The sequence below is a fragment of the Neodiprion lecontei genome, chromosome 5, assembly GCF_021901455.1.
Source record: "Neodiprion lecontei isolate iyNeoLeco1 chromosome 5, iyNeoLeco1.1, whole genome shotgun sequence".
Taxonomy (NCBI): Eukaryota; Metazoa; Arthropoda; class Insecta; order Hymenoptera; family Diprionidae; genus Neodiprion; species Neodiprion lecontei.
Window position 1 is genome coordinate 24,508,119 of NC_060264.1, and position 10,130 is coordinate 24,518,248.

Genomic DNA, 10,130 nt, shown 5'->3' on the forward strand with positions numbered 1-10,130 from the left:
GAGACCAAAAGTTTTTTGCCCAAAAAAAAAGTAAGGCTAACCCCTTTCCATTTGTGGCGAAAATTTTCGCGATTTTGAAAAGTGCTGGAATCGATTGTTTGGCGCACTATATCGACGTAATTTTGCGAGAAAAATCGATTGGGCGCAGTCCCAATACTCTGCGATGAACGCATCACAAGATACAGCCAAAAAACCAGGACCTGAATTTTCGACATTTTTCAGCAGGTGCTTTTTCGCTCGCCATTTCTCTCCTGTTGGTCCTACGCTCTTTTCGCTGCGATTTCTGAGTTCCTGAGGGTCCAATTGATCAGATAAGGGTCATTTAAATCGAATCTGAGACCAAAAGTTTTTTGCCCAAAAAAAAGTAAGGCTAACCCCTTTCCATTTTTGGCGAAAATTTTCGCGATTTTGAAAAGTGCTGGAATCAATTCTTTGGCGCACTATATCGACGTAATTTTGCGAGAAAAATCGATTGGGCGCAGTCCCAATACGCTGCGATGAACGCATCACAAGATACAGCCAAAAAACCAGGACCTGAATTTTCGACATTTTTCAGCAGGTGCCTTTTCGCTCGCCATTTCTCTCCTGTTGGTCCTACGCTCTTTTCGCTGCGATTTCTGAGTTTCTGAGGGTCCAATTGATCAGATAAGGGTCATTTAAATCGAATCTGAGACCAAAAGTTTTTTGCCCAAAAAAAAAGTAAGGCTAACCCCTTTCCATTTTTGGCGAAAATTTTCGCGATTTTGAAAAGTGCTGGAATCGATTCTTTGGCGCACTATATCGACGTAATTTTGCGAGAAAAATCGATTGGGCGCAGTCCCAATACTCTGCGATGAACGCATCACAAGATACAGCCAAAAAACCAGGACCTGAATTTTCGACATTTTTCAGCAGGTGCTTTTTCGCTCGCCATTTCTCTCCTGTTGGTCCTACGCTCTTTTCGCTGCGATTTCTGAGTTCCTAAGGGTCGAATTGATCAGATAAGGGTCATTTAAATCGAATCTGAGACCAAAAGTTTTTTGCCCAAAAAAAAAGTAAGGCTGACCCCTTTCCATTTTTGGCGAAAATTTTCGCGATTTTGAAAAGTGCTGGAATCAATTCTTTGGCGCACTATATCGACGTAATTTTGCGAGAAAAATCGATTGGGCGCAGTCCCAATACGCTGCGATGAACGCATCACAAGATACAGCCAAAAAACCAGGACCTGAATTTTCGACATTTTTCAGCAGGTGCCTTTTCGCTCGCCATTTCTCTCCTGTTGGTCCTACGCTCTTTTCGCTGCGATTTCTGAGTTCCTGAGGGTCCAATTGATCGGATAAGGGTCATTTGAATCGAATCTGAGACCAAAAGTTTTTTGCCCAAAAAAAAAGTAAGGCTAACCCCTTTCCATTTTTGGCGAAAATTTTCGCGATTTTGAAAAGTGCTGGAATCGATTCTTTGGCGCACTATATCGACGTAATTTTGCGAGAAAAATCGATTGGGCGCAGTCCCAATACGCTGCGATTAACGCATCAGAAGATACAGCCAAAAAACCAGGACCTGAATTTTCGACATTTTTCAGCAGGTGCTTTTTCGCTCGCCATTTCTCTCCTGTTGGTCCTACGCTCTTTTCGCTGCGATTTCTGAGTTCCTGAGGATCCAATTGATCAGATAAGGGTCATTCAAATCGAATCTGAGACCAAAAGTTTTTTGCCCAAAAAAAAAGTAAGGCTAACCCCTTTCCATTTTTGGCGAAAATTTTCGCGATTTTGAAAAGTGCTGGAATCAATTCTTTGGCGCACTATATCGACGTAATTTTGCGAGAAAAATCGATTGGGCGGAGTCCCAATACGCTGCGATGAACGCATCACAAGATACAGTCAAAAAACCAGGACCTGAATTTTCGACATTTTTCAGCAGGTGCTTTTTCGCTCGCCATTTCTCTCCTGTTGGTCCTACGCTCTTTTCGCTGCGATTTCTGAGTTCCTGAGGGTCCAATTGATCAGATAAGGGTCATTTAAATCGAATCTGAGACCAAAAGTTTTTTGCCCAAAAAAAAGTAAGGCTAACCCCTTTCCATTTTTGGCGAAAATTTTCGCGATTTTGAAAAGTGCTGGAATCAATTCTTTGGCGCACTATATCGACGTAATTTTGCGAGAAAAATCGATTGGGCGCAGTCCCAATACTCTGCGATGAACGCATCACAAGATACAGCCAAAAAACCAGGACCTGAATTTTCGACATTTTTCAGCAGGTGCTTTTTCGCTCGCCATTTCTCTCCTGTTGGTCCTACGCTCTTTTCGCTGCGATTTCTGAGTTCCTGAGGGTCGAATTGATCAGATAAGGGTCATTTAAATCGAATCTGAGACCAAAAGTTTTTTGCCCAAAAAAAAAGTAAGGCTAACCCCTTTCCATTTTTGGCGAAAATTTTCGCGATTTTGAAAAGTGCTGGAATCAATTCTTTGGCGAACTATATCGACGTAATTTTGCGAGAAAAATCGATTGGGCGCAGTCCCAATACGCTGCGATGAACGCATCACAAGATACAGCCAAAAAACCAGGACCTGAATTTTCGACATTTTTCAGCAGGTGCCTTTTCGCTCGCCATTTCTCTCCTGTTGGTCCTACGCTCTTTTCGCTGCGATTTCTGAGTTCCTGAGGGTCCAATTGATCGGATAAGGGTCATTTAAATCGAATCTGAGACCAAAAGTTTTTTGCCCAAAAAAAAAGTAAGGCTAACCCCTTTCCATTTTTGGCGAAAATTTTCGCGATTTTGAAAAGTGCTGGAATCAATTCTTTGGCGCACTATATCGACGTAATTTTGCGAGAAAAATCGATTGGGCGGAGTCCCAATACGCTGCGATGAACGCATCACAAGATACAGTCAAAAAACCAGGACCTGAATTTTCGACATTTTTCAGCAGGTGCTTTTTCGCTCGCCATTTCTCTCCTGTTGGTCCTACGCTCTTTTCGCTGCGATTTCTGAGTTCCTGAGGGTCCAATTGATCGGATAAGGGTCATTTAAATCGAATCTGAGACCAAAAGTTTTTTGCCCAATAAAAAAGTAAGGCTAACCCCTTTCCATTTTTGGCGAAAATTTTCGCGATTTTGAAAAGTGCTGGAATCAATTCTTTGGCGCACTATATCGACGTAATTTTGCGAGAAAAATCGATTGGGCGCAGTCCCAACACGCTGCGATGAACGCATCACAAGATACAGCCAAAAAACCAGAACCTCAATTTTCGACATTTTTCAGCAGGTACTTTTTCGCTCGCCATTCCTCTCCTGTTGGTCTTACGCTTTTTTTGCTGCGATTTCTGAGTTCCTGAGGGTCCAATTGATGAGCTAAGGGTCATTTAAATGGAATCTGAGACCAAAAGTTTTTTGCCCGAAAAAAAAGTAAGGCTAACCCCTTTCCATTTTTGGCGAAAATTTTCGCGATTTTGAAAAGTGCTGGAATGAATTCTTTGATGCACTATTCCGACGTAATTTTGCGAGAAAAATCGATTGGGCGCAGTCCCAATACGCTGCGATGAACGCATCACAAGATACAGCCAAAAAACCAGGACCTGAATTTTCGACATTTTTCAGCAGGTGCTTTTTCGCTCGCCATTTCTCTCCTGTTGGTCCTACGCTCTTTTCGCTGCGATTTCTGAGTTCCTGAGGGTCCAATTGATCAGATAAGGGTCATTTAAATCGAATCTGAGACCAAAAGTGTTTTGCCCAAAAAAAAGTAAGGCTAACCCCTTTCCATTTTTGGCGAAAATTTTCGCGATTTTGAAAAGTGCTGGAATCAATTCTTTGGCGCACTATATCGACGTAATTTTGCGAAAAAAATCGATTGGGCGCAGTCCCAATACGCTGCGATGAACGCATCACAAGATACAGCCAAAAAACCAGGACCTGAATTTTCGACATTTTTCAGCAGGTGCCTTTTCGCTCGCCATTTCTCTCCTGTTGGTCCTACGCTCTTTTCGCTGCGATTTCTGAGTTTCTGAGGGTCCAATTGATCAGATAAGGGTCATTTAAATCGAATCTGAGACCAAAAGTTTTTTGCCCAAAAAAAAAGTAAGGCTAACCCCTTTCCATTTTTGGCGAAAATTTTCGCGATTTTGAAAAGTGCTGGAATCGATTCTTTGGCGCACTATATCGACGTAATTTTGCGAGAAAAATCGATTGGGCGCAGTCCCAATACTCTGCGATGAACGCATCACAAGATACAGCCAAAAAACCAGGACCTGAATTTTCGACATTTTTCAGCAGGTGCTTTTTCGCTCGCCATTTCTCTCCTGTTGGTCCTACGCTCTTTTCGCTGCGATTTCTGAGTTCCTGAGGGTCGAATTGATCAGATAAGGGTCATTTAAATCGAATCTGAGACCAAAAGTTTTTTGCCCAAAAAAAAAGTAAGGCTAACCCCTTTCCATTTTTGGCGAAAATTTTCGCGATTTTGAAAAGTGCTGGAATCAATTCTTTGGCGCACTATATCGACGTAATTTTGCGAGAAAAATCGATTGGGCGCAGTCCCAATACGCTGCGATGAACGCATCACAAGATACAGCCAAAAAACCAGGACCTGAATTTTCGACATTTTTCAGCAGGTGCTTTTTCGCTCGCCATTTCTCTCCTGTTGGTCCTACGCTCTTTTCGCTGCGATTTCTGAGTTCCTGAGGGTCCAATTGATCAGATAAGGGTCATTTAAATCGAATCTGAGACCAAAAGTTTTTTGCCCAAAAAAAAGTAAGGCTAACCCCTTTCCATTTTTGGCGAAAATTTTCGCGATTTTGAAAAGTGCTGGAATCAATTCTTTGGCGCACTATATCGACGTAATTTTGCGAGAAAAATCGATTGGGCGCAGTCCCAATACGCTGCGATGAACGCATCACAAGATACAGCCAAAAAACCAGGACCTGAATTTTCGACATTTTTCAGCAGGTGCCTTTTCGCTCGCCATTTCTCTCCTGTTGGTCCTACGCTCTTTTCGCTGCGATTTCTGAGTTTCTGAGGGTCCAATTGATCAGATAAGGGTCATTTAAATCGAATCTGAGACCAAAAGTTTTTTGCCCAAAAAAAAAGTAAGGCTAACCCCTTTCCATTTTTGGCGAAAATTTTCGCGATTTTGAAAAGTGCTGGAATCGATTCTTTGGCGCACTATATCGACGTAATTTTGCGAGAAAAATCGATTGGGCGCAGTCCCAATACTCTGCGATGAACGCATCACAAGATACAGCCAAAAAACCAGGACCTGAATTTTCGACATTTTTCAGCAGGTGCTTTTTCGCTCGCCATTTCTCTCCTGTTGGTCCTACGCTCTTTTCGCTGCGATTTCTGAGTTCCTGAGGGTCGAATTGATCAGATAAGGGTCATTTAAATCGAATCTGAGACCAAAAGTTTTTTGCCCAAAAAAAAAGTAAGGCTAACCCCTTTCCATTTTTGGCGAAAATTTTCGCGATTTTGAAAAGTGCTGGAATCAATTCTTTGGCGCACTATATCGACGTAATTTTGCGAGAAAAATCGATTGGGCGCAGTCCCAATACGCTGCGATGAACGCATCACAAGATACAGCCAAAAAACCAGGACCTGAATTTTCGACATTTTTCAGCAGGTGCCTTTTCGCTCGCCATTTCTCTCCTGTTGGTCCTACGCTCTTTTCGCTGCGATTTCTGAGTTCCTGAGGGTCCAATTGATCGGATAAGGGTCATTTGAATCGAATCTGAGACCAAAAGTTTTTTGCCCAAAAAAAAAGTAAGGCTAACCCCTTTCCATTTTTGGCGAAAATTTTCGCGATTTTGAAAAGTGCTGGAATCGATTCTTTGGCGCACTATATCGACGTAATTTTGCGAGAAAAATCGATTGGGCGCAGTCCCAATACGCTGCGATTAACGCATCAGAAGATACAGCCAAAAAACCAGGACCTGAATTTTCGACATTTTTCAGCAGGTGCTTTTTCGCTCGCCATTTCTCTCCTGTTGGTCCTACGCTCTTTTCGCTGCGATTTCTGAGTTCCTGAGGATCCAATTGATCAGATAAGGGTCATTCAAATCGAATCTGAGACCAAAAGTTTTTTGCCCAAAAAAAAAGTAAGGCTAACCCCTTTCCATTTTTGGCGAAAATTTTCGCGATTTTGAAAAGTGCTGGAATCAATTCTTTGGCGCACTATATCGACGTAATGTTGCGAGAAAAATCGATTGGGCGGAGTCCCAATACGCTGCGATGAACGCATCACAAGATACAGTCAAAAAACCAGGACCTGAATTTTCGACATTTTTCAGCAGGTGCTTTTTCGCTCGCCATTTCTCTCCTGTTGGTCCTACGCTCTTTTCGCTGCGATTTCTGAGTTCCTGAGGGTCCAATTGATCAGATAAGGGTCATTTAAATCGAATCTGAGACCAAAAGTTTTTTGCCCAAAAAAAAGTAAGGCTAACCCCTTTCCATTTTTGGCGAAAATTTTCGCGATTTTGAAAAGTGCTGGAATCAATTCTTTGGCGCACTATATCGACGTAATTTTGCGAGAAAAATCGATTGGGCGCAGTCCCAATACGCTGCGATGAACGCATCACAAGATACAGCCAAAAAACCAGGACCTGAATTTTCGACATTTTTCAGCAGGTGCCTTTTCGCTCGCCATTTCTCTCCTGTTGGTCCTACGCTCTTTTCGCTGCGATTTCTGAGTTTCTGAGGGTCCAATTGATCAGATAAGGGTCATTTAAATCGAATCTGAGACCAAAAGTTTTTTGCCCAAAAAAAAAGTAAGGCTAACCCCTTTCCATTTTTGGCGAAAATTTTCGCGATTTTGAAAAGTGCTGGAATCGATTCTTTGGCGCACTATATCGACGTAATTTTGCGAGAAAAATCGATTGGGCGCAGTCCCAATACTCTGCGATGAACGCATCACAAGATACAGCCAAAAAACCAGGACCTGAATTTTCGACATTTTTCAGCAGGTGCTTTTTCGCTCGCCATTTCTCTCCTGTTGGTCCTACGCTCTTTTCGCTGCGATTTCTGAGTTCCTGAGGGTCGAATTGATCAGATAAGGGTCATTTAAATCGAATCTGAGACCAAAAGTTTTTTGCCCAAAAAAAAAGTAAGGCTAACCCCTTTCCATTTTTGGCGAAAATTTTCGCGATTTTGAAAAGTGCTGGAATCAATTCTTTGGCGCACTATATCGACGTAATTTTGCGAGAAAAATCGATTGGGCGCAGTCCCAATACGCTGCGATGAACGCATCACAAGATACAGCCAAAAAACCAGGACCTGAATTTTCGACATTTTTCAGCAGGTGCCTTTTCGCTCGCCATTTCTCTCCTGTTGGTCCTACGCTCTTTTCGCTGCGATTTCTGAGTTCCTGAGGGTCCAATTGATCGGATAAGGGTCATTTAAATCGAATCTGAGACCAAAAGTTTTTTGCCCAAAAAAAAAGTAAGGCTAACCCCTTTCCATTTTTGGCGAAAATTTTCGCGATTTTGAAAAGTGCTGGAATCAATTCTTTGGCGCACTATATCGACGTAATTTTGCGAGAAAAATCGATTGGGCGGAGTCCCAATACGCTGCGATGAACGCATCACAAGATACAGTCAAAAAACCAGGACCTGAATTTTCGACATTTTTCAGCAGGTGCTTTTTCGCTCGCCATTTCTCTCCTGTTGGTCCTACGCTCTTTTCGCTGCGATTTCTGAGTTCCTGAGGGTCCAATTGATCGGATAAGGGTCATTTAAATCGAATCTGAGACCAAAAGTTTTTTGCCCAATAAAAAAGTAAGGCTAACCCCTTTCCATTTTTGGCGAAAATTTTCGCGATTTTGAAAAGTGCTGGAATCAATTCTTTGGCGCACTATATCGACGTAATTTTGCGAGAAAAATCGATTGGGCGCAGTCCCAACACGCTGCGATGAACGCATCACAAGATACAGCCAAAAAACCAGAACCTCAATTTTCGACATTTTTCAGCAGGTACTTTTTCGCTCGCCATTCCTCTCCTGTTGGTCTTACGCTTTTTTTGCTGCGATTTCTGAGTTCCTGAGGGTCCAATTGATGAGCTAAGGGTCATTTAAATGGAATCTGAGACCAAAAGTTTTTTGCCCGAAAAAAAAGTAAGGCTAACCCCTTTCCATTTTTGGCGAAAATTTTCGCGATTTTGAAAAGTGCTGGAATGAATTCTTTGATGCACTATTCCGACGTAATTTTGCGAGAAAAATCGATTGGGCGCAGTCCCAATACGCTGCGATGAACGCATCACAAGATACAGCCAAAAAACCAGGACCTGAATTTTCGACATTTTTCAGCAGGTGCTTTTTCGCTCGCCATTTCTCTCCTGTTGGTCCTACGCTCTTTTCGCTGCGATTTCTGAGTTCCTGAGGGTCCAATTGATCAGATAAGGGTCATTTAAATCGAATCTGAGACCAAAAGTGTTTTGCCCAAAAAAAAGTAAGGCTAACCCCTTTCCATTTTTGGCGAAAATTTTCGCGATTTTGAAAAGTGCTGGAATCAATTCTTTGGCGCACTATATCGACGTAATTTTGCGAGAAAAATCGATTGGGCGCAGTCCCAATACGCTGCGATGAACGCATCACAAGATACAGCCAAAAAACCAGGACCTGAATTTTCGACATTTTTCAGCAGGTGCCTTTTCGCTCGCCATTTCTCTCCTGTTGGTCCTACGCTCTTTTCGCTGCGATTTCTGAGTTTCTGAGGGTCCAATTGATCAGATAAGGGTCATTTAAATCGAATCTGAGACCAAAAGTTTTTTGCCCAAAAAAAAAGTAAGGCTAACCCCTTTCCATTTTTGGCGAAAATTTTCGCGATTTTGAAAAGTGCTGGAATCGATTCTTTGGCGCACTATATCGACGTAATTTTGCGAGAAAAATCGATTGGGCGCAGTCCCAATACTCTGCGATGAACGCATCACAAGATACAGCCAAAAAACCAGGACCTGAATTTTCGACATTTTTCAGCAGGTGCTTTTTCGCTCGCCATTTCTCTCCTGTTGGTCCTACGCTCTTTTCGCTGCGATTTCTGAGTTCCTGAGGGTCGAATTGATCAGATAAGGGTCATTTAAATCGAATCTGAGACCAAAAGTTTTTTGCCCAAAAAAAAAGTAAGGCTAACCCCTTTCCATTTTTGGCGAAAATTTTCGCGATTTTGAAAAGTGCTGGAATCAATTCTTTGGCGCACTATATCGACGTAATTTTGCGAGAAAAATCGATTGGGCGCAGTCCCAATACGCTGCGATGAACGCATCACAAGATACAGCCAAAAAACCAGGACCTGAATTTTCGACATTTTTCAGCAGGTGCCTTTTCGCTCGCCATTTCTCTCCTGTTGGTCCTACGCTCTTTTCGCTGCGATTTCTGAGTTCCTGAGGGTCCAATTGATCGGATAAGGGTCATTTAAATCGAATCTGAGACCAAAAGTTTTTTGCCCAAAAAAAAAGTAAGGCTAACCCCTTTCCATTTTTGGCGAAAATTTTCGCGATTTTGAAAAGTGCTGGAATCAATTTTTTGGCGCACTATATCGACGTAATTTTGCGAGAAAAATCGATTGGGCGCAGTCCCAATACGCTGCGATTAACGCATCAGAAGATACAGCCAAAAAACCAGGACCTGAATTTTCGACATTTTTCAGCAGGTGCTTTTTCGCTCGCCATTTCTCTCCTGTTGGTCCTACGCTCTTTTCGCTGCGATTTCTGAGTTCCTGAGGATCCAATTGATCAGATAAGGGTCATTCAAATCGAATCTGAGACCAAAAGTTTTTTGCCCAAAAAAAAGTAAGGCTAACCCCTTTCCATTTTTGGCGAAAATTTTCGCGATTTTGAAAAGTGCTGGAATCAATTCTTTGGCGCACTATATCGACGTAATTTTGCGAGAAAAATCGATTGGGCGGAGTCCCAATACGCTGCGATGAACGCATCACAAGATACAGTCAAAAAACCAGGACCTGAATTTTCGACATTTTTCAGCAGGTGCTTTTTCGCTCGCCATTTCTCTCCTGTTGGTCCTACGCTCTTTTCGCTGCGATTTCTGAGTTCCTGAGGGTCCAATTGATCGGATAAGGGTCATTTAAATCGAATCTGAGACCAAAAGTTTTTTGCCCAATAAAAAAGTAAGGCTAACCCCTTTCCATTTTTGGCGAAAATTTTCGCGATTTTGAAAAGTGCTG